This window comes from Mizuhopecten yessoensis, unplaced genomic scaffold, assembly GCF_002113885.1.
Source record: "Mizuhopecten yessoensis strain PY_sf001 unplaced genomic scaffold, ASM211388v2 scaffold10033, whole genome shotgun sequence".
Classification (NCBI taxonomy): Eukaryota; Metazoa; Mollusca; class Bivalvia; order Pectinida; family Pectinidae; genus Mizuhopecten; species Mizuhopecten yessoensis.
Window position 1 is genome coordinate 180571 of NW_018408345.1, and position 26091 is coordinate 206661.

A 26091-nucleotide genomic window follows, 5' to 3' on the forward strand; every position below is an offset into this window, starting at 1 on the left:
TATTACATTGTATCTGTCCAAATTTGATAACACACTATACTAATATACTATAATATCCGGATGACGGATTAAGATGCAAATACACTTTCTAAAATTAAAAGGAGTACGCTGTGTAGTACTAGATTATAAACACTGTAAGTAATATTATGGAGCCACACCAGAACAGAGGTATTAAAATAGATATATACCGTAATGAATGTTCATATTTAGTGGACGTTTATTCCAGCGCATTTGAACGAAAGCTGTAATGTTTTGTCGCCAAAGGATTGTGTCATGGTAAATGAAAATGTTTCAATATAAGAATTGTGTCATAGTAGATACACGTATGCAGTATTCAGATGCAATGAGGTAGAAATGTTCCTCTTTAAATTAATAATAATGTTTGCATCTCATACATTGTATAATTAAAAACAGAGCTGAAATAACGTTCCTTATTGCCAACATAATAAAACAAATTACTCAAACTCAGCAATACATTACGACAACGAGAAGTACTGAGGCACCAAAACATAAGCAGAAAGCATTATGACCCTTCGACATGAAAACAACAAAACAGCAAAGCCAGGTTGTCTGGAAAGGCAATCATTACCTGGACTAGATACAGCACCTGTCGTCATGTCTCCCGAACGTTGTGATTATGCAAAGCAATTAATTGTCTCATTAACATTAAAAATATTTTTGTGTATTTTTTAAAACTATTTCATAAGCATGTTCCATCATGTGCGGCAGTCATTATATTTAACAATTTACCTATATAGCCAAAGCAAAGCGAGGTTTATTTACCATTCAGCCGGACGCTGAGACTAGTTCTTTGGGTGGTGAGAAGATAAATTTTGTTGCCTCCCTTTAAATCGTTAACTCCATATTTTCCCACAATATACAGTACTTTATGCTTTTATGATCAGTCACACAAATAAATCATATACTAGCTATATATAGCATTGGTTAGGGTATATAGGCTCATGACTAGTTGAAACAGTATTTTACAGTCTACATATAAATCGCAGTTAGTTCCCTTATTCTGCCCGTTCTTACGATTTTGGAAGAGTTTTTAGATATTTGCTGCATTGTGAAGTATACGTTAAAAACAATATGTAAGGCGTTAAGGTAAATGCTCAACTTGATGGGCTTTAAACTTAAGGACTATTTTACTGCAAAGATGTATATTATAACTCCGTTATTATTATGAAGTAACTAACTGTTTTATTCTGACTATTTTAAATGATTCAGTAATCTTAATAATTTTAAATCCAAAACATTTTTACATGCATTTGAAAATATATGTAAAATGCAAATTGAGTATAGTAAATAGACATTGTTGTAAATTTGGAGAATTTGAAAGATGATGGTGCTGACCAAACCTGTATTGCTGACAATAGGAAATTGAATAACTTTACAAAATAAGAACACAGTTATGGAAATATTCATTATTGTGAATACGATTCACATGTATAAGACACGGAATCAATACGAAAGCTAAATTTGTATAAATCGTGCTCAATATTAAGAAACAAATTAAGTGGCATCATTGTTTATGTACACTATATCAAATATTTGTCTTCCCTGCTACCCTGACCACCTATCTGTTAACTGTTGGTATGGGACATGTATTACTACATCACTTGCCGTAGAGACCCTACGGAAGCTATGGTACAAAACAAATACAAGTAAATGCAGATAAACATGAAATGTATACAATTTACACACAGTACATAATACATATATTACAATGACATTAATAATGTGTTAACACCCGTATCACGTCAGGTGTCAGTTAATTGAAATACAAGCCTGGAATCTTCAGACCTATTATTTGAAAGTAAGCAACAAAGTTTTAGGACTGATTTTTCCATTTGTTTGGCAGAAAATATTAGAGTTCATGAACTATGCATTCAAAGCCAAGGGTGAAATGAAAGTTATGATGTTATTGTTCACCGCAGGAGAGCAATGGCGAAGCTGTAGTTCGGTCGACAATTCCAAATTACACCCGTGCGCCAATACCAAGGATGAGTAAAAACAGAAAGGTACACGCTATCGTCATGGCAATGAAGAGGATAAACCAAAACCTATCAAACAGCATGCTGATTTCCTTACAGGACATATTTAAATCTGCTTCCTCCTTTGTGTCATTGTCGATGTCTTCCCATGCAGTGCTGACTGCTTTATGATCGGGTTTCGTCACACTGTCTTCATTTTGGATTATATCGCGCTGAGATTCGGTCCTGTTGTCTTCGTATTTGCGTTGGAATGTACATTTCAGAAGGACCTTCTGGGTAAACTTCTTCAGCCATTTTGGGACATCCATTTGTTTCTCTTTGTGGTAGAGGCGTAAGTTCAAGGAAGTCAGGAAGACCGACAGTGTTGATAGGGTTAGGATCGCCATGATGTATATTGCTGAAATATGAAAATGATGATCGGTCAATAGTTTACAAAACTTTGATAAAGGTATGTCATTTCTACTAACTGTCAATACTCGTAGTCTGAAGAATTAAAATATGTAAATTAAAAACCCAGTTATGACTACTGTAGAACGGATACATGTAACGATTGATTTGGAATCGGTTGATATGTATCATAACGTATCTGCGCGCGCAGGTCTTATATGATGTATGTGGGACATATTTGATGCGTTTCTAGCAGATATGGATCGGACTAGGATTTTTCCTATAAATAAGTTTCAGATGTGTTCAAAACAAAATAGCTGAAATTACGAACTTAATAAATACTCAGAATTCTTAATGTAATTATATTTCATAAATGCATATATACTAACGTGTTGTTGGTGCTATCACGGGTTGATAAACTGCAGTAAACTTAGCTGTAGATAAGTACCTGGTAGGTACTGCTAGAATTGTAGAATGCTAGCTGCGAGCGCCGAAATGGCAGCACCGGCTGTATGCTCCCTAGAGAGTTGAGAAAGATATTGCCTGGTTGCAAAGGCCCTATAACCACGGATACAAATTCGTGAATGGCTTTATAACGACCTACGAACTAGGATGTGATAAGAACCTCGAATTATTATTTATTATTATTGTACTATATACATGAGACTCTTACCTAAGACTGATTATTATACTATTCCGTCTTTGCGTATTGCAGAGTTATCTTATCTTGGGAGCAGGTATTGCTTGTTACGTCATGTGTTTGTGAGAGTAACGTCATCAATTTTTGAGAAAACGCTGTAATTTTCTCACACAAACCAATGACGTAACAATCAATACCTGCTCACAAGAGAAGATAACTCTGCAATATGCAAAGACGGAATATACATGAGACTCTTACCTAAGACTGAGGTATGGATAGACGTCGTTGGCATCATATCAGAAATGAGGGTCAACAACAGAGCAAGAGCTAACAAGACTGTGATGCTGAACGAAATTCTCTCCCCTGATTCCACCGGAAGTATGAATACAACTGTTGTCAGGAACGAGATCAGGACTACCGGAAATATCATGTTCATAAAGTAATAAGTCGGCCTCCTTGCAAAATGGATAATGAACTCTAGCTGGGAATATTTATCCCCGTCAGCTGTGAGTTCCTTCCAGGCAATTGAAGTTGATTCTACGACCCACTCGCCATTTACTTTGTAGTCCTCCAAATTGACATCTGCCTTGTGATGGGATAGATTAACCACGTCTATTGTGTATCCCCAACTTGTCAGCTACAAGACAAAACCGTACATGGTTGCTGTTTGTAATGCCTAAGTAACAATAGGCGAAATGAGAAAATTCTGTTTCATGAGATTTCGACTTCAAAGTAAAAATAACACAACTAAAATCTGTATACAACTTCGGATTTAAGCATTTATATGAGGATAGAATTTTTGTATGGACAACACTATTCACCATGTTGACTAAAGTCTCGATTCACAGTCGAACAACCAATTCCTGTTTAAAGGCTACCAGGACAGCCTAACCCCTAGATACTTCTAATGGGTGCTACTTTTGACCGGGAACATTGATGTACATTTTTGTAGCTTATATGGACACCATGAAATGAAATGATCTAGCCCGTATCATTTTTACTCTCAGAACACTCTTGTTGACTGTGTTTTGTTCATTACATCTTGATTATTTTTTCATTAATGTTCTGCAAATGATTTTTTTCAGAATTGATTAATCGAAAGTTCCGCCAGCCAAACCGGTAAAAAAGTTTTCCATGGAATAGTTACAATGGCGCTGCTCAGGTATATCATTGGCTACGTTATGTATTAGTTATTCCAATATATGTTTTAACTCTTTGACTAGATTAAGTCTATCCGATCAAATGCAATTGCAAATTCACCATTTAGCATTGTTGTATGATTACACAGGGCTGGTTTCATCGCTTAACATGTCACCCACCTCTATGTAACAGGACTGACGATCAAAGGGAAACCACGTGATGTCGATCTCGCAGTGCGTGTCGTATATCCCAGGGGGCTCCCACTTCACGTGACCGTTGTTATCCACCCGGAACAACAGGTTTGCGTCAGATATCACTGATATCTGGGTGACCCTGATATAACAAAAAGACAAAAAAGCAAATAGAATTGTTTCTTTTTATGAATGGGAATTGCAGAACAGAATCACACACATACACACACCATATTGTTAGCATTTTACTAAGCTTTAGTCAAGTTATGTCATCTTTTTAAAATCAATTATAATTTGTAGACTTCTTGTATCATAGAAAATAAATTGCATTAAGGTTTAATGAAGTTAGCAGAGATTTACCGAAAACAAGGTTCACTGAAATAAAGTGGTTGGATCCGATGTGTCTTGTAAATGATTTTACCATTAAGGAAGCAGCAATTATAAAAGTAACGTCAGAATGTGTCATGTGCATATCTGACTGATTACATTTCAAATACGTGTTTGAAAACATCTAGATGACATCAACGACGATATCCATGAGGACATTATACAGATAAATATAAAAATTATCAAGGCAGTATTGGGAAAAACGAATTATACTTAGTAGCAGAAAAGTATACAGATCATGCACATCAAAATACTTTGTCTGACGAGCTAATATTATAAAGTAAAATGTATGAAGGGGAGGTTATTCTGTTTGTAAGCAGTACATGTAGAGTTACTCACGAGTTATCTACTACTAGTTCCGGTTTCCAGATTTTAGCTTCGCTGGTGTAGATGAAGGAAATGTTTTCGTGAGAGGCGGGAGTCCAGGTCAATCTGCTGTCCGTCCAGAACTAACACAAGTAAACCAACGTAGTAGAATCAAACATATAAAACACACAAAATATAAGGAAAGAAATACACAAGTTAAAATGCAAAACCAAACAGCAAAACTGAAAACAAATAAACATTAAATGCATAAATGCAAGATAAAAAAAATAAAAAAATATAAGAGCAATTTAGAGTAAAACGGCAATACATGACACAATCAAAGCGCAACTAAAAATGATATGGTCAGCTGAAAAGTAAAATATAAGCTTCCTTCTTTGATAAAAATTATGTAAAAGTTTAAATTACAAATTTCCGCTGCTTGTAATTATTTTTGGTTCATCAGATATTTTAAATGTTAGATACGAGAATTGGATTGTTTTCAATTCCATTAAATGTTAAAGTGTGAAGTTTAACTCGATGTTAAATCATCATAACGAGTGAATCATGTTACACGTATACAATGGTTCGTGAAAACGTTAAGTAAAGAAACAACGTTCAACCGTGTTGATGTCTACATTTGAGCCATTTAATTAATCTTACTTCGTGTTCAGTTCTATCCTTCAGTCGATATGATTTCTATTTATTCTTGAAACCACAAAAACCAGAACAAAGTACGTTGATTATTAATTTTTAAGCGATACCATGGTCCTTGTTTGAGTAGACACTGAAGAATCAATAGCTATAATCACACATAGATATATTAAAATGTATCGTATTGACTTACCATTGTGAAAAAGCCAGATGTTGAGAACTTCTGTTGCTTTAGATTCTGAAAGGAATAACATTTCTTTATTTCAAAAGCGATCATTTTAACATTTCGTTTAAATACTCAATGACTAATGAGTATGAATTCCAAGATCAAGCAACTATGAAAGAACCAATGGATAATAGATATAGAAAAGAAAAAAAAATGTAAGGGAGAGGGTTTTAAATATAAGGATGCAGAATGTAAGATATAATATTTGGTCATTTAAACATCATAATATCTCATGCATTTGTTATGTGAACGAACGTTACATTTTGACGGAGATACGTTACTTTGATTCTTTCGGATAAAGTAGAAAGTTAATTAATGCGTAATAATTATACCCCTTGTGAATATACTGTAATCTGATTGGTCGAAAAAAATATAATATTTTCGTATTGTCACATTAACTTTAACGTTGATTCAATGAAATGATGCTTCTCAACACCCTAGCAACGAATAACAATGTGTATGCGTGTGACAGTGAAAAGTAGTGACCGCGCAAAGAAGTCGTTTCAGCCGCCATGTTTACCTTTCGGTACAATAAGATTAATACCAGGTTATAAATAATAGGCTTTGCCTCGGTTGACAGTGATAGCCTCGGGTTGACCCTAGGCACTGCCAAACTCTAATGAATGTGGTATTGATATAATATTTGGTCGTTGTTGTTTTAGGCTAAACTCACGAAAGTAACATAGATATAAATACGTACCAATTCGTTGATGCTGAGTAAGACAAACTCCACTTTTATCGTCACAATATCTGATGGCCGAACAAGATTGTTGTACCCAGTCCACAGACTGGCGTGAACTGAGTTGGCCCCATTTACCGTAAAGCAGTCGGTTGATCCTACTGTAATGGAATAATGACATCAATTAGCAGTCATGTTTAACAGTAGCATCACCATGCCGGCGATGCTACTTAATGTACATATTTTGTTTATCAGCGTTTATTATTAGGAAGAGGGTACACGCGTGCATGTGTTTCCAATAAACCATGCACATGCAACGCTATACCATAAGTCTCCTAAGTATTGCGCAAATATAAACAAGTGAGCTGGGCGTAACTCGACTGTATCAAATTGGCTTTTTACAGGTGTTTTTTTTATCAATAATAGAATTTGACAGGATCTGCTTAGAAAACGCATACATGTGCATACATTTTTATCCAATCTTGTAACACGCTATTATAGTGTCTTGTAAGTCGACAACGGCTGGACACCATTTAAATAATCAATAATGGACGTATGTATAAAATATCTTTATAGTGGTCAATACATAATACTGAAATACAATACTATCGATTGATGCGTATTGGATAACTGCAGTATTATATGCCAATCGATTTTTAGTGTGCGTTATATCCTTTCTTTTTTAGCATTGTGTTACAATACAACTTTACCTGCCAATAGGCCGTACCATAACAGTTAATAATAAGGCACGGTAGTCTAGTGGTAGGACGCCAAACCGAAGGGTTGCGAATTCGACTCACGTCACGGCACTGTGTTGTGTCTTTGAGCAAGATCCTTTACTCCGCTTGAGTACGTGGTTAGGTAGTGCTAGAATTGTAGAATGCTAGCTGTGAGCGCCGAAATGGCAGCATCGGCTGTAGGCTCCCCAGGGAATTGAAAAAGATATTGGCTGGTTGCGAAAGGCCCTATAACCACGGATAATAATTTGTGAACCACTTTGAGACGACCTCCGAACTAGGTTGTGATAAAGCGGTATATAAGAACCTCGAATTATTATCATAATTATTATTATTCAAACATATTCCTACGATTTCTAATGTAGTGTACGTAGACAGATACACTGTAACATATGCTTTTATCAGAAAACTGGCAGCACTAGTTTGATATGGGGAACTTTAGATTTAGATTTAGATAACACATCATATTACCAACACTTTAAACAGGATAAAAACCAACCCATTCTGACAATACATGCATAATGCAGACAAACTAACTACAATGATCACATTGTCACTGTCAACAGATCAGCAAAGTTTCGGTTTAGGTACAAATAATCTTAACTATGTCACATATACTCATTTGTCAATTATGACAACAAATCAGACCTTCAACTACACATATTTAAAGAACGATTCCACACGCCCCATTTAACACGTTTTTTCATTTTCATCACGGGCCGCGGTGGCCGAATGGTTAAGGTATCTGACCGTCTACATCTACGATCACTAGACCTCCACCACTGGGTTGCTTGTTCATGGCTTACTTGGGGTGCAGTCACCAGCAACTGGCCTATGATTGGTGTTTTTACTCTCCGAGTACTTCAGTTTTCATCCTTCACCAACACCTGGTACGTCATAAAATGACCGTAGATGTCAGCAGGACGTATAACACAAATAAACCGATACATGGTCATCAATCTCTTACTTATCCTCTTGTGTAATCAATTACAGTATCGTTTTGATAGCAATAGTACTCTCAAGACATAATTAAATGTCAAACTAAGTAGGGAAAAGGTAAATTTAGCTCCCCTTGATGAATAACACAACTCACACACGCCTTTACTTCTGAATACGCTACCACTTCACAACAGCATCACTTCATCAAACGTCATCATTGAGACAGCGTAATCCTACCCCTACAGGACTCCTAAGGTATCATTGAATGACGAATTAGTACATGCATCTTACTTGTTTGACCGGATGAACGGGTATGCAAACTAATGTGAGAGGCAGTGAAATTACGGAGCACCGTTAGCAAGACAATCGTTATGTCAGTTTCACAATGCATTGCGTTTAACAAAGGGTTATTTTTTGTGTTACATACATTATACACTGTCTACTTATTTCTATCACTTTATATGAAGATTGAAGGCATTGATCGTATTCATAATACTTCAATAACGACAATATGTCATAATGTCACACAAGAGAAATGTGTCGAATTCAGAACAAGATACGACAAATAGTCTTATTCTACATGTCTAAAACTTATATATACGAGAAAGACGAGATAGAAAGTCATTTCTAAGTACCACGAATGTAGTTTATGCAGAAAACAAAGTAATGCTTACTGGTTTAATTGTATTAACCCGTATTTACACTGTAATAATATAATTACTTCGTATACTGTAGAAATATAAATGCTTCAATAGGCCATTGTTTCTCCTAAAAGATCTGTATTGAATAGCATCGCATACTATGTATAATGAGACTGTGATATTAAAGTGCACGATGTCAAAAATAAGTGTTTTATATATTACATTACAACTAACATAATTAGAAAGAATTTCCAAGCAATGATACTTCTGAATTATTTCATATTAATAAAAGATTGCTTGACGTGTAATGATGAAACTTTAAAAAAAAAATTTAAAAAAAAAAAATTATCAAACCAAGTCAATTAAAGAAAGAAATCGACTTTGAAACTGACATCAAACTATCCCGATAAATAATACGTTGTGCCATTGCTTTGTCTCACTCAAAAATTCTTAAAACCTTTGATATGAATGAGGCAAACTCTAACCCCTCCTTACTTAGGAAAGAGCCACATTAAAATAATCACAATCAATGTGGCTTTAATCAATGTAAATGTGCCAGGCAATAAGCTTTGATCAACATCATTTGGCTTTTCGAACAGATTATCTATTAATTATTTACATGAACTCTACTTCACCCATAAGGTCATTAATTCCTACTGTTAAAATGTAATCACCTCAATCGTGATGTCTATCCCTGTATATAATAGCACAGGTATTGATCAAATATTAATCATGGTTGCTGCCAGCAAATAGAACAGGTAAAAAAAAGGTATATAAATACAACCCACACAAATATGAATAAAGATTTTTTTACGATCAGTTACTCATACCGTTTGGGGTTTATACCAAAATAATGTTGCCATTTCTTTAATTGACATAGCAACTATAATCATCAAATTCACAGCCATTACATTTCTGCTAAGTGTGCGGAGATGCTTTTACTATTAGAAGTAGTTTTGGAAAATAATCATAGAGCTAAAAACTGTTATCTCAAAAATAGTTCTCGGACAATATTTAAATGTTAAGAAGTCATGAAAGCGGTACCATAAAGTTACAGTGCAACCTTCAACCATTTCACCACATCATCACTGAGGAGACCTAGAAGGACAATACAGCGGTATGATGCAGTGTCATTTGCATTTGGTATCCTGTGTCTATTGTAAAATAGTAACGGGTGCAATCACCTGTGTGTTTGAGTAACATTCATCTGTCAAAACATTCAAGACTGATATAGGTAGACTGCTTACTGTAAGCAATTTCAATATCTGCATACTCACGTCACATAGTATCACTGTCCATGTGGGAATCGTAGTGAACACATTCAGTCATGTAGTTCAGTACAGGTTTAATCCTAAAACAGTTTTATATATCGTCAGTAGTAAGGTTTACATTTACAGGCATTGTAATAACAGTAAAAGAGTGGATGTCCATTCACCTAAACGTATCTGGAACATTTACATTATTTGTGCATTTTCCCCGATAGAATAATGATAACATATGATTGTGTAATTTTAATTTAATATTTTGATTTTCTCTCATCAAAACTTTAAATTTTATGAACATGTGTCGAGGACTCATTATATACTTACCGGTAATATCTACATTATTTCGGCATAAGCCCGAAAGCATAATAATAACTTATGTTTGTGTAATTTTAATTTGATATTTTGATTTTCTCTCATCAAAACTACATATATCATGAACGTGCGTCGAGGCCTCATGATTTACTCATTAAAGAGATTTGATATTTTAACTATATCTTAACATACTTATCTTTTCAACCAAAAATTATAATAACTTTTCAACAGTTAACTGGTATAGCTGAGCATGAACTTCTTAATAACTCACGATATACTCTTCGTCTCACAAAGTTAAATATAACTTAATATAAACTTCTTTACAACGCAGTATATACTTTCTGTTTGCCTTACAGTCAGGGAAAAAAATATGTTCAGACGAGCATATAATTTATTGATAATAAAAATGGTGAGATACACTGATACATAACGTACTTACTCCCTCCGTTGTGTATTTTAACAATTACATGTCTATTGCAGCTATTTTATCGACATATTTCTTAATCGGTTATTTTTTTTCAATCTTTAAATCTGCCTGCGGATAGTTCTCTAAATTTATTTGATGAATACGGAACAAATATCCAGCGGACGTTGAACCCTGAAAATGACACATTAACACAAAACCTCCTTTCACTATTTTTAGGAGGACATCCCTGCTGGTCGAAGAGGATCGAGAAAAGACTACACCTCCTGTTACCCACGACTTGTGTGGGAAACACTGAAGAATTGTGGATGAGCTTTAATGCTCTATATTTAGGGACACAAAAGCGACCAAAATAACTCTTCTGCACTCATTGCAATATTTGGGATTTTTACATTTCTCCCTGGGATCTTCATATTTATCTCTACTGCTTGGCAATACTTCATGTTGAACGTTCGCTCCGGTGAGGAAGGCAATCTGTTATGTACGCAGGCCAGGACATACCAGTCTTTAAAAATAGTAGTTGTTATTCCTTGCTTAACATTCAGCATTTAGGGAAATGGCAACAACTGGTTCACCCGTTGTCAGTATAATGTGATCGGGCGGAATGCTCTGCTGGGTGCCTTCGGCACGGTATTTCAGTGAGATAGCACTATAAAGTCGGCATCAGATCCGCACTATCACAATGAGGCAATTACTCCAACTTACCCTGTCTCCAGCACACATACACACGCACACATACCCAGAACACATGGTGTCACGTTTATCCTTAAATGACGTAAGCTGTTGATAGTACGTTTAACAAAATAAAACCAAGCAAAACTAAGCTATGGGGGAAATAAAAACCACAGCATTGTGTATTTAGAACGAAAAAAAAGAAGTATACCATAGGTTGGTAGTCATGAAATCTGAACAATGATCGGAGAACTATAAATAACCTAATCGACTGTAATTATATCTGAAAACAATGCCATCTAATCTCTGTATAGGATCGTATTGTGTCACTGTCGATAACAACCAATTATACGTCATTATGTATGCGAAAACACATAATAGATCATTTATCGGAAAGATCCCCCTGGCAGAGTATGGGGGTCCTGAAGGGGTAGTCTTATATGATTTTGGAAAGAATACTTACTATTTTTACACGAATTCTAATAAACAATTAAATACAAAAAAGTAACAACATAATCTTATATATCATATTGGGTTGGTTAAAAACAGAAGTGAGATTATTTTTTTATACATGAAATGAAAGTCGACAAATTTATTGCAAAAATAAGTACAGTCTACATGTACATTCCCTGTTCTGAGGACAATGCACAGTAGATACCAGTAAAATATCAGCTAAAATTTAGTATTTTTGAAGACATCATTTAATGGTTTGTAAAAATGAATGCTGTAAAAGCATAAAATTTCGTTGGGGATTTAATTTCGTTTATTTCGTGGTTTTATCAGAAGTAAAGGTTATTGCATGGTTTTCGAGTAACAAGGGATTTATTACACCCGAGCGAAGCGAGGGTGTATTAAGTCCCGAGTGACGAGAAATCATGCAATAACTGGCTTACTGCATGCTTCCCAACTCGAACAAAACAGAAAAAAATAGGTAAAAATGTTCACCTGGACAATCTTTGTACCTACCCTACACTGCAGATAATGTGCATGTACCTGTGTGAGTGAGTATTAATCAGAACCAGGTAAGTTTGTCTTTATTCTCAATAGCCCAGTCTGAGTGTATCCTTCATAATAGATACAAGTGTGTTTTTTATTACTATCCAGCTCCAGTGTCAGAGAAGGTAAGGAGTGTCTGTTCAACATTTAGAACAAAATACGGGAAACAATGATGAATTTCTGATGAATTTTCAAGATGTGGCAAAGGTACAGGATAGTGAAACCATTTTCATACATACTGTACAATGTAAGGATTTATCAGTCCCACAGGAATTCTAGTTCTTTCAATTAATAGTATTTTTGAATGTGCAATTTTGTTATAAAGAAACAGCTCCTAAAGATTATAAACTTTTTCAGGAAATGCTTATCCTCTCACGAGATCAGGAAATCAATTCTGTAAAAAACGTTTTTCAATCATGAAATTACCGAGAGAGAAAAAAGAAAAAAAGAATTATTAGTTTATCCTTTACACTGGATTGACTTCATCATTACTTACTTATTGATTATCTCCCCTTTCTTACAGCATTTGTGACCACAGTCTACTGGGCACACATCCTTTCATGGTCATGTAATCATGATTGGCCATGAAAGGGGATTATGTGTGCAGTGGACTGTGGTAGCAAGTGATTTATTGCCCACAGTTTTCCATTGTGAGAGGTGGGAAGTATGCAGTAATGTGTGTTATAAACTGTCGGTAGGCCTAATTATTTCCATTTTAGATAGCTCTAAACTACCACACATGTTTGTTTAAACTAAATTATACGACCATCGAGCGATGGTCGATCTGTTGTTTTCCACTGACTGGGATGAAGCGAGGTGTGAAAAACTTTCACCGGAATGAACAGGTGCATGACCACCTCGGGCGATATAGGCTATGGTTAGCCGGGCCTATTGTCTTATTGTCCAGGTGTCAAACCAAAAACAATACAGTGTTTTAAAAAATTGATTCCACGAAATATAATCCCAACGAATTTGCCGCCAAACAAAAACAACGAAATATTATCCCAACGAAAATATATGCTTTTACAGTATTCATTAAATCAATAAATTCCACGTCTGTGCCACTTGATACCATAACGAACCTCTACACATTGAAACATGAGTCAGTAGACCTAGGATTCAAACAATCATGCATATCACATTAAGATAATGCTTTAAGGCCAGCCCCTATAGCATCAGATTGAAAATACTCTTTCGAATAAACAACGAACACCGATATATTATACATTCATTGAGTATCATTGTTTTGCTTTTCATATCAAAATAATCTGAAGAACGTATTGATTTATGTTGTATTTATCATATATTAATAACGGTAAAAGTAGGTTTAAGCCCTTATTGTTTATAATATTTCAATAATGAATAATCCTGAGGCTTGGAAATTGTAAGATGATAGCCAGAAACATATTTATGTTGTAATTATCATATATTAATAACGGTAAATAAAGGTTTAAGCCTTTATTTTTTGTAGTATTTCAATAATGAATAATCCTGAGGCTTGGAAATTGTGAAATAATAGCCAGAAACATAATCAAGTGGGTGAGTCATTATTAAGAAATTTAGGGATTTAGTAAAAAAAAAAAAAAAAAAAAAAAAAAAAAAAAAAAAAAAAGTAACCAAGGCCTAGATGTGTCGGTATTTAAAAGCTTCTAAGTTTGTATTTCTAGTGATGATTATACATAAAGCATGGCTGCTTGAATTTGTTTTATGACAACAATTGTGTAACTTAATTATAGCTTCAAAACTGCGAATGGGAAATATAAACCACCGAATGTAAATGACCACTTTTGCTTAGAATACATTTTAGTTGTTTTGGTTCATCTGTTTCTGAAACTAAGTTTAAATATTTTTAATTCATTGCCCGACGAATTGTACCAACAAAGCATAACAACAGTAAAATAGACACAACTACTTTCTACATTTAATGAATATGTTAAATAATTTACTGTAGCAAAATATAGAGAAATTATCGTTTTGGTTTTTATTTAGCTGTAAGAAGAGAACTATGTTCAGATTAAATTTGAATTATAATTTTGTATATTTTTCCTTGACAAGTTGTGGCGAATTGACACTGAACTCATACATAAACAGAATTCAAGAGAATACGGAAGTATCAAAAAATATATGTTGAATGGCATACCTAAATTATCAGCTTCCATTAAAATGATATCGTATCGCAATGTGCTACAATTACATTCGGCCGATGATGACAGTGTCAATGTCAACCGATCGCGCTAATGTACTTAACCAATGCGGCGTCAAATTTTACTTCAATTATGTCGGTGTTGACACACCATTTGAGTCCATTTACGATGTCTGTCAAATACCCTGAATCAACATGATCTCGACAGACAGTTAATCAACCCCATTATTTTATTACTAGTAGCAAAGATGAACTATACAATGACATTATGTTGTGTCAATAACTCTTAGAGTGAGAAATATCAATGATCCTGCTGTCAATTGTGCCCTACCGTTAACAATAAATAGTGATGAGTGTTGATACGCAATTTGACGCTTAATTGATACTAAAACAAGGAACGGTGTCATTGTTGCACAGCCGATTTAATCAGGACGGTTACGGCGTCCGTGACATGACTCCTCATACGGTAAGCAATGCACGACCGGCTTTACTTCACTTAACCACATACAGCTATTGTGACGTGCAATCCATTTGAGTAATTATCATGTCGTAAGATCGTCAAAGTCGTTTAAATGTTTACCAAACATGAAGAAGGTTTACAATAGTGAACGTCGTTCATACGTTTGACATAAGTGACACCTTCTTGTCTAATGAACAACTTATACCCTCGCGGCATGGTGTTTTACCCGACAGATATCTAACAACAGATTCAATAGACATATCTCATTTTCACATTTGTCGAGGCCAATAAATCTCGAGATACTATTATTCGGATAGAATATAATATTCTGTTGCTTTTTTATGCATACTAATCATCGTTTAAAATGATTTTTCTACTGCATTAACTTTGTTGATATACTTACTTCATCAAAATGTATTTATACGTCAACGAGACAACTTGTTTATAAGACTACTACAGCCCTTGGAAATTATATGAATTACGGAACACATGACCACCGTCATATTGTTATATTGTAATAATTTTGTTGTGAAGGAAAATAATTGGATCATATAAAGTGTACAGAAACAAATCTAACATCGCGTCGAAATAAACTATTCTACCACTATTGCCCGTGTTGATCAACCCTCAAACGATTGAATATCTGCACTTCCGGTTGATTAACAAGTTGTGCAGTTGATTAACACCTCCCGGCATTTTGATTGGCTGAAAATATGCACTTTGACCTCGCACTACTTTTCAATCTTAACTGTCGTCTGTCAACATCAACATGGCCGAGTTGCCATTGCTGCCACTGGTACAGATAGGTGATCGGGTGAAGCTTTGAAAAGATAAAAGAAAAGATATACACACCCGTAGTATACTAGCAGTAAACTAAAAAGCCATCACGAATGAACATAAGAAACATTAACATCGGTTCAGGGAGTGCGATAATGTTTTGTTAACCCTAACAGCAGCGAAAACGCATTAAAGGGATTAGCTATCTTTGTCGATCAGTGAATATATGGTGACACGCTTTAGAATGCTGTATTTTTTTACGCCGATTTCCACTTAGGACTCAACGTGCACGCCATCATGACGTGCATTAGCTCGTGTATGAGGACAAATATGTCATACTGTCTTGAGCGGTTGTAAGCTCTTGTACAATCAACCTTTTTTTAACTTAATTGGAATAATTACTATGATCATGTACTCTCTACTCCCTTTAGATGTGCATATATTGAATACGCCTTACCGATCACGTTTAAATGCATGCCATTTTTTTATCAAGAGAACTATGTCAATATCTTGATACAATCACTTTGAATTGGTACCTAGGCAGCTGTGTCTTATTGACAATTGAAATATAAACGATTATAGAGACACGGTAGCCTAGTGGTAGGATGCCGGGCTCGTGACCGAAGGGTTGCGGGTTCGAGTCACGTAACGGCACTGTGTTGTATATTTTAGCAAGGTATTTTAATCCGCCTGTTCTAATCTACTCAGCTGAAAATGAATACGTGGTTTGGGCAGTGCTAGCTTTAATGCTAGCTTTGAGCGCCGAAATCGCAGCACCGTCTGTATGTTCCCCAGGGAGTTGAGAAAGATATTGGCTGGTTGCAAAGGCCCTATAACCATGGATAATAATTTGTGAACCACTTTGAGACGACCTACGTATTAGGTTGTAATAAATCGGTATATAAGAACCTCGAATTATTATATTTATTATCATTACTCAAATCATGGTCCAAGTTTGTCAGAAGGCATGTTATCATTGCCAATGTCCATCTTGATCATTCTAATGGTTGTTGGACGCTATTACATTCTTAAAAGTATCTCGATGTGACAAATCTCACTGGAAATTAAGCTCAACTTTTGATTTTTTGGGGATTATTAAAAGTCTGTATGCTTTGACTGCGGTGTGGTGAGTGTAGTGCTTGTATGGTTTTCGGCTCCTAGTTGTGGTGTTGGATAAGAAAACTGAATGGTCATTGCTGGTACTGCTCCACGATAGTATACAGTATTGTGCATGAATGCCCTCGTGTTCAGATTGATGTGCTGTATTTTTTTCTGACTGGGGACTCACAGTCCCCTACGTATATGAATTATGCATTTGATTATGGGTGATTACTTAGATATGAGATTGTCTGTTCGCAATTAGAATACAGGTATGCAATGCACGATATTTTAAAACAGGTTTGTAGTAAATTACCAAACTATTTTCACTCTCACAAAGTTCATTAACATAAATGTTGGGTCTAACCTAGAAGTGATTAAATTATTTAATTTTGATATCTATAGATGTTTAACAGAATCCTGGACCCAACCATATTACAATAGCGAATTTTAATGTACGTAGCAATATTGATGTTTTTGAAGCAGTATCAAATCCCTGTGTTGTTATATGTCTTACTGAAACATATCTGACTGACAGTATACATATTCCAGGTGAGGAAATAGCAATGGATTATCACGCCAACATCCCTCATCGTTAAAGATAGAACTTTCGGTTATGAGGTCTTATATACAAACTCAGTCTCCCTTGTCCAGTATATTACAAGTGCTATGTACATGCGTAACACACGTGAGGAGATGTAAACCATTTGTGATACCTTGTTATCAGCGTGATATTTTCCACTAATAATTGTTCATACTTATATGGTGATAAAGTACATGTGCATGCACACATTATGAATAACCATACTTGTAGTAGTTTCTCCATTTAATTATAAACATGTATATGCAAACGTGGTATGTGCGCATGCACGGATGATGAATGGTTATAGTTTTGAGTGTGGAATCAATTTCTGAGTGGAAGACTATAGGGTAATGAATCCATGGACTTTAATGTCAGAGACTCGGGGGTTGATTCGGCACTTATTCTTCAGCTGCATTTGTATAAAGCAGCATGTATCACTTTTGCTAATATATAATTAACTTTATCTTACTGTATATCACAATATTTCCATTTCTATCAATTACGGGATATGATTTTAATAAAAAGTACTGTGTTATGGAGAGAACTCATCATTGATTTTAAGCCTGATGTTTAATTCAACTGATCATGATTATCAATAAAATTTGTTGAAATTGAAATGGTTGAAATGAAAGTTGTTAACATTAAAATTGTTAACATTGAAATTGTTAACATTGAAATTGCCCTCGTGTTCGATTTGAATGTATTTGATCATGTTACTGCCAAATGTGTTTACTGCTTCATTATTCTTTTACTTTGGTTTGGTTCAATGTACACAAAACCAATTTATCGTTTCGTCATAATGCATACATTTCACCTCATATAATTGACATTAATTATTTATTTTGCTAAATGGTGTATAGTAACACACGTTTCCTGAGGCACACTGGTGACATTTAACAAGGGCCTGAATGCAAACATAAACAGTTTGTACTAAGGACAATATTATATAATAGCCTGTAACAGGACTTCAAGATGATTGTTATGTGGGCTGTTTTCCGTGTACGAGTAGCAACAGAAGGTCAGGACGGTTGCTATGTGGTCTGTTATCGTGTACAAGTAGCAACGGGGGTCTGGTAGGTTGCTATGTGGTCTGTTTTCTGTGTACTAGTAGCATTGGAAGGTCAGAACTGTTGCTATTTGGTCTGTTTTCTGTGAACAGGTAGAAACAGAAGGTCAGGACGGTTGCTATGTGGTCTGTTTTCTGTGTATAGTTAGCAACAGAAGGTCAGGACGGTTGCCATGTGGTCTTTTCCCGTGTATGAGTAGTAACGGAAGGTCATGACGGTTGTTATGTGGTCTGTTTTCCGTGTACAAGTAGCAACCAGGTTCAGACGGTCGCTATGCGGTCTGTTTTCCGTGAACGAGTAGAAACGGTAGGTCAGGACGGTTGATATGCGGTCTGTTTTCCGTGTACAAGTAGCAACCAGAATCAGACGGTTTCTATGCGGTCTGTTTTCCGTGAACGAGCAGCAACGGAAGGTCAGGACGGTTGCTATGTGGTCTCTTATCCTTGTACAAGTAGCAACAAAAGGTCAGGTAGGTTGCTATGTGGTCTGTGTTCGGTGTATAAGAAGCAAACAGGGTAAAGCCGGTTGCTATGTGGTCTGTTTTCTGTGTTCAGGTAGAAACAGAAGGTCAGGACGGTTGCTATGTGGTCTGTTTTCTGTGAACAGTTAGCAACAGGTCAGGACGGTTGCCATGTTGTCTGGTTTCCGTGTATGAGTATTAACGGAAGGTCAGGACGGTTGCTATGTGGTCTTTTCCCGTGTATGAGTAGTAACGAAAGGTCATGACGGTTGTTATGTTGTCTGTTTTCCGTGTACAAGTAGCAACCAGGTTCAGACGGGTGCTATGCGGTCTGTTTTCCGTGAACGAGTAGCAACGGTAGGTCAGGACGTTTGATATGCGGTCTGTTTTCGTTGTACAAGTAGCAACCAGAATCAGATGGTTTCTATGCGGTCTGTTTTCCGTGAACGAGCAGCAACGGAAGGTCAGGACGGTTACTATGTGGTCTATTATCCGTGTACAAGTAGCAACAAAAGGTCAGGTAGGTTGCTATGTGGTCTGTTTTCGGTGTACAAGTAGCAACAAAAGGTCAGGACAGTTGCTATGTGGTCTGTTTTCCGTGTACAAGTAGCAACGGAAGGTCAGGACAGTTGATATGTGGTCTGTTTTCCGTGTACAAGTAGCAACGGAAGGTCAGGACGGTTGCTATGTGGTCTGTTTTCTGTGTGTAAGAAGCAAACAGGGTAAGGTCGGTTGCTATGTGGTCTCTATTCTGTGTACGAATAGCAACAAAAGGTCAGGACAGTTGCTTTGTGGTCTGTTCTCCGTGTGCAAGTAGCAACAGAAGGTCAGGACATGTACAGTTGCTATGTGGTCTGGTTTCCGTGTACAAGAAGCAAACAGGGTAAAGTCAGTTGTTATGTGGTCTGTTTTCTGTGTACAGGTAGAAACAGAAGGCCAGGACGGTTGCTATTTGGTCTGTTTTCTGTGTACAGTTAGCAACAGAAGGTCAGGACGGTTGCCATGTGGTCTGGTTTCCGTGTATGAGTATTAACGGAAGTTCAGGACGGTTGCTATGTGGTCTATTCCCGTGTATTAGTAGTAACCAGGTTCAGACGGTTTCTATGCGGCCTGTTTTCCGTGTACTAGTAGCAACCAGGTTCAGACGGTTTCTATGCGGTCTGTTTTCCGTGAACGAGCAGCAACGGAAGGTCAAGACTGTTGCTATGTGGTCTGTTCTTTAGGTAACAGTAGCAAAGCGGAAAGTTATTTACCTTGCACTTTCTGTTGAGGCGTTAGCAGATTTCTAGGCAATCCATATAATAACGAATGTCATCAGTTAATAAGCCAGCGTATTTCCACTGATCGATGATGATTACAATTTTTCGTGTTAAAGGGGCTGGTCGGGGGGGGAAAAATGGGTCTAAATGCGTTATCTGGCCTTCCAAAAGTTATGCCACGGCAATATGATGGTCGAGTTCTGCTTGCAATGTCCAGTTTTGACCACTGAAATCTCGGGGGAGCCCCGCGTAAATTTAGCTCAGATCTATTTATATGTGTCACGTGGTTGTTTCGAAAGTTAGGCAGTGAATATAACAATAACAGCACGCCATCATGTGCCATGTCGGACTCAACTAGCGGACAAGACAGCAATACTATACGTAAATAATTGTTTTCAAAGGTCATGTATGATGCAAGTGTAGTATTCCTACCTATATGTTGTTGTTATATATAACGGTATTGATACCTCGTGCCTGTCATGACTTTTGCATGCATCTTTTTCTTTCGCCGCGATGTTTACATTTGGCCTTGTTGATGACGCGCGTGCGGTAAAGTTACATCACTGATCTGGGTCTATTGAGAGTTTTAGACTGTCAGGTGACGATTTAGGATTTCTTTAAGATACTTATAATTTTTACTCTTAGGGAGTGAATTTCAGCAAAATTTGAATCGGTATATTTCATAAGAAGGTATTTTAAACATGTGTATGCCATTTTAGCAAATATGACATTTTTTCCCCGACCAGTCCCTTTCAACTCTTTTGTAAAGAACATTGATACAAAATAATATAGCATATAGACTTAAGTGAAATCGTTGTACAATGGTTTTTGAAAACTACTGCCACTTTCTTACGCAATGTAAATAAATCCTTTCGGAACAGTCGCATATGAGTCAAAAATTGTCTGGATTCACAATTAGTTGTCAATTGATTCTATTGAAGCCTTAGATTTTGCCATTGCAGGTGAAATATTTAAACAGTTTACGACACGTGATCAATATGGTAAGCGCATAGTTTTAATTTTACCCATTTCTCACTCTGTTGTCGTATAATTTTTCAAAAGTATCCCTGTAAATCTTTCCTTCGCTTTAAATGATGTTCCAATTACACTAATTGGTACAACATATAACGGTACAACTACTGTAAAACGTATTTATCATTTGATATGTTAACAAACTATTTATAGTTTGTTCAACACCCAGTGAATGATTTCGATTCGTGCTTAAATTGCTCCAAAGTTGTTCATAAATGGAACTGCTAACAATTAACGGTACAACTACTTTATTACTGTCATTTTAGGTGTTCAGAAGTTGATTGTAATTGCCATCAACACTTTTAAAGTGGAATATTATGGTAATGTCAGGGATTATTTGTCCCTAGAAGTTTGAAGTCAAGGCTTTCAAACTTTTTGCATGCAATGCAACCTTTTTAAGATTTAAATTGTGAAATGTTTTACTAGAACCAACAAGGAAAACATTCAATGAAGACAATCTGACAATAGTAAAGATGCTTACAAACCTGTGCCACAGTAGCAGTAAAGGCACGTGCTAAATAATAAAACCCATCGTTTATTCACAGATTTAAATTAACAGTCACGTTACAAGTACATGTACGGGGTGTATCAGCATCTCGTCTACGAACAGTTATATAACCTTGTAACTTCTGCGATGTGTCTCAAATCATCAAGCTAAGTGACGTAAGTTGTTTCAAACCAATATGACATAGACATTGTTTCTGGCATTTAAGACGTGTTCCTTCTGCTGGCTAAAACCATATTTCTTCGTCGAGTTAGGAGACACGGTAGCCTAGTTGGAGGACGCCGGGCTCGTGACCGAAGGGTTGCGGGTTCGAGTCACGTCACGGCACTGTGTTGTATCTTTGAACAAGACACTTTACTCCGCCTGTTCCAGTCTACTCAGCTGTAAATGAGTACATGGTTGGGCAGTGCTAGAATTGTAGAATGCTAGCTGTGAGCGCCGAAATGGCAGCACCGGCTGTATGCTCACCCGGGAGTTGAGAAAGATATTGGTTGGTTTCAAAGGCCCTATAACCATAGATAATAATTTGTAAACCGTTTTGAGACGACATACGAACTAGGTTGTGATAAAGCGGTATATAAGAACCTCCAATGATCATTATCAGTATGGTCAATTGTTGTCGTCTTCACTTTATCCCAAACTTATTCCTTAGTCATTGATGACCATCTGGAATTTAGTCTTCTTGGCCACAGGTCATGGAATCTTATTATCTTAGCATGCCTGATGGGTCAATCCCTCATCAATCAATTACCAAGTCGTTATGCTCTCATTAACGGTAATTTTCTGAGATAACATATGTTCTACCCGGCACAACACATTTGCTCTGCACCCCTGCTGGTAAGCCTACTGTGGTACAATCGTCGTCACACCATACCAACCTGGTTTTTTTAAAGTTTGGTAGAACTCACTTTGTCGCACACAAAAATGCTTTGTTGAAGTTAGGTACAGTAACAAAATTGAACATTCACAAAAATGAACGATTAAATAATTATTTTCAAGTTATTTTTGGTTCTGATGTCTCCTCTTTTTCTACTGTTGTCTATCTGTTTAAGACTTTGAAACCCGATTTCGTGTGTCGAAATGGGAGGTTTGTATACGTTACAATAACGGACTAAACTGTCAACATTGTTTACAATATTCGTCCTCCGCAGTAAGGGTTTGTATATCATGACAGTGTTGGAATTACTTCTTTGCCCCACATGACAGTGTATATTATATACTAATTACATGTGAAGGACGAAATTTACACTTGGCGAATGTAATGTTTTCTTACGAAGGGCGAATTATTGACTGGGCGAAAATTTTCCAGATCACAGTATTAAAAAAGTATTTAAATAAATACGGTAATATTTTAAAAATTGATCGGTTAATATACTAGCGTTTCTTACATAATGTCTTAGAAAGAAAGGATAAATCAGAATAGTAATAATGACATGATTTTTTTTAAAAGGAGAAAGGATTGTATTCCCGGGACCACATTCAACACCCGTCATGACGCAAGTGTTCTCAACTTACGTTACTTAGCTGAAAGATTTGAGCCATAACGCAGAAGTTACGAGGTTAATTGCCGTAAGTAGATGAAATTTTGTTACAGCTGTACATGAACTTCTAACGAGACTATTGGCAAAATTGAAAAAAACTTCAGCTGTTGTGGCTTTTGATTGATATTGTGGATTTCTTACTTATATCAAATGTGCTTTTAATGTATGAACTTAATGTATCATCCTTCTTCTTTATTGAATAAACAGAACACGAGCTAAGGTGGTTGTGATATAAAATTGTATTAAATTGATTATGTACTGCTAAAATCATACTGAAAAGATATACTATTGTTTTGCTTTCTACGACAATTGTAGCAATTGTAATTATTTGTAGTCAAAATTTACATATATTTATATCAAAACATATTTATGTAGCATTCAATGCACATATTAAAGAATTAAACGTTAATTAAATGTCATGTTAAATATTCAGTATTTAATAGATGCGCATGCAGTTCAAATACGTTATTAAGTCAAGGTTTCTACCTGAGAGTTTTAAATCTATGCTGAAGAAATGTTACAGTAACTATTTTCTGACTTTTACCTTTTTCTTTTTATGGCTAAATGCATGTTTCCTGTGTTTAAGAGCGATTGGAAAAGGGAGAAATGAATGGGAGCAAACATGATCGAGGAAACGCTGAACATTCCGGAACGCATGGATTCACTTTCAGTTTCTTGTGCTGGTTCATGTTGCCTATAGTTTTGGTGCCAAACTTGTACCTGCTATTCTTCTCATGTCGTCTTTAAGATTGATAGTCTTTCCTCGTGTGTTGATGACGCGGTAAATTGTTATACATGTAACCATAACTAATTAATCATAACCATCATATGATGGACTAAGGGCATCATCAACACTAGAACTTACATATCTATCACAATAGCATATACAACGAAATCAACATACTAGTGTATCGAATTAATTGAAATCAACATAGTATGACTTCCCACTCAACAGACCCAACATACGAATGTATCAGAGTTACCAAAATTGGCAAATATTTTTAATGAATTATTTCACTGAAGTCAAAATATTGGTGGATGGAATGTATAGTTTAGTATTAAAATGAAACGACGCCCTTATTTTTTTTCAATGCCTCCGCGAGGGGAGTAACATGGGACGCATGCTATACTGAATAAGCTAAAAGGAAAGTATCTCTTGCCGATTCGGTAGGATTTTTACCAGGGTGACATATGGTTTTTTTCAAAGTTAACAAATGAGTATCACAGAAGGTAATGTCCCTTTAAGCTAAAGGAATTGAACAATACTTACAGTTCATCAGAAACCAACATCCTATAAATATCACAGCACGTTTGTTCATTTCTTTGATCATCCCGTTATGGTGATGCTGGGGTCTGTTTTACATATCCTCGACGCATCAGTGTGGCTAACACGACTATGAGGCTCCGTTTATGTAACCGAACATTATACGTAGGCTAAGAGTTCAAAATCAATAGGTCGTTGTACACACGCTTCATTGATATTGATCGGCTTTTAAAAGGTTAATTGATTCTAGTATTGATAATGATAAAACGTAGTGTCGTCTTATCCCTAGCCTTATTTATATAATACAAAACTACTTGAGAGGAAAATGGCGAATTGTGCATACCCTAAAATAAGCTCCGGCTGATCCACAGATACCGTGTAAAAAAATAAAAAAATAAAAAAAAAAAATCATACTGTAATATCATTAATAGGATCTTGTACTGGCAAGAGAGACAGATAAATGTTATTTCTCACACAACGAATATACGTTTCCTCACTTCCAACTCATTTGATAAGCATGCTAAGAGTTGTTAACGTTTTTGTTATCAACTACATTTTTGGATTCCAACTAGTAGGTCACACCCTGGACGTTATATTTATTGGCCAATCTTCTAATTATGGGTGGTCGGGTGGTGCAGTGGATAGCTCACTTGCCTTTCACCAGGGCGGCCGGGTTTCGATTCCCGGATGGGACGTGAAAAGGTTGGGGGTCACCTGCCCGATACGTGAGTTTTCTCCGGGTACTCCGGTTTCCTTCCACACTATGACCTCCAAAGTGTTAACATCCGGGCCAACAAGAGTGATTAATATAAGTTGAAATAACTTGTTTATGATTGTTGTAAATCAAATAAAAATGTATTTATTATTTACTTATTCTAATTATGACGTCAAGTAACCATGCTTTGCGCCGTCATCTTCCATGGTGACGTCATAGTTCATGGCCATTGTTCCGTCGATTGGTTACAATGATAATGTATCTAAAAACATATGATTTTTAGATATAATATCTGAACGTTGTGAGAGAAAAAGGTCCCCATACTCAGGATTGTTGATTATCATGTTTATCTAACTCTCGTTAATTAATTTTCAAACAGTAACAAAACACGCGGTGAACCTTGTGTCTTTAACTTAAAACAGCAATACCAATATTGTTGTTGTATATATTTTTGTTATTAGCTATTAGGAAAGAAAATAGTATAACAAACAGACAAAACATATATCGCCGTTTATCATATGTATTGCCATTAAGATAACCATGGTTAAAATGTCACACTATGCATGATCTGTATAGTGTGATTATGATGTTCTAAAT

The 26091-nt window shown here is 36.0% G+C and overlaps 1 pseudogene; it reads right to left on the minus strand.

The window, feature by feature from the left end:
- Positions 1-2126: 2126 nt before the first annotated feature.
- LOC110459312 lies at positions 2127-24869 on the minus strand (annotated as a pseudogene).
- Positions 24870-26091: the final 1222 nt, after the last annotated feature.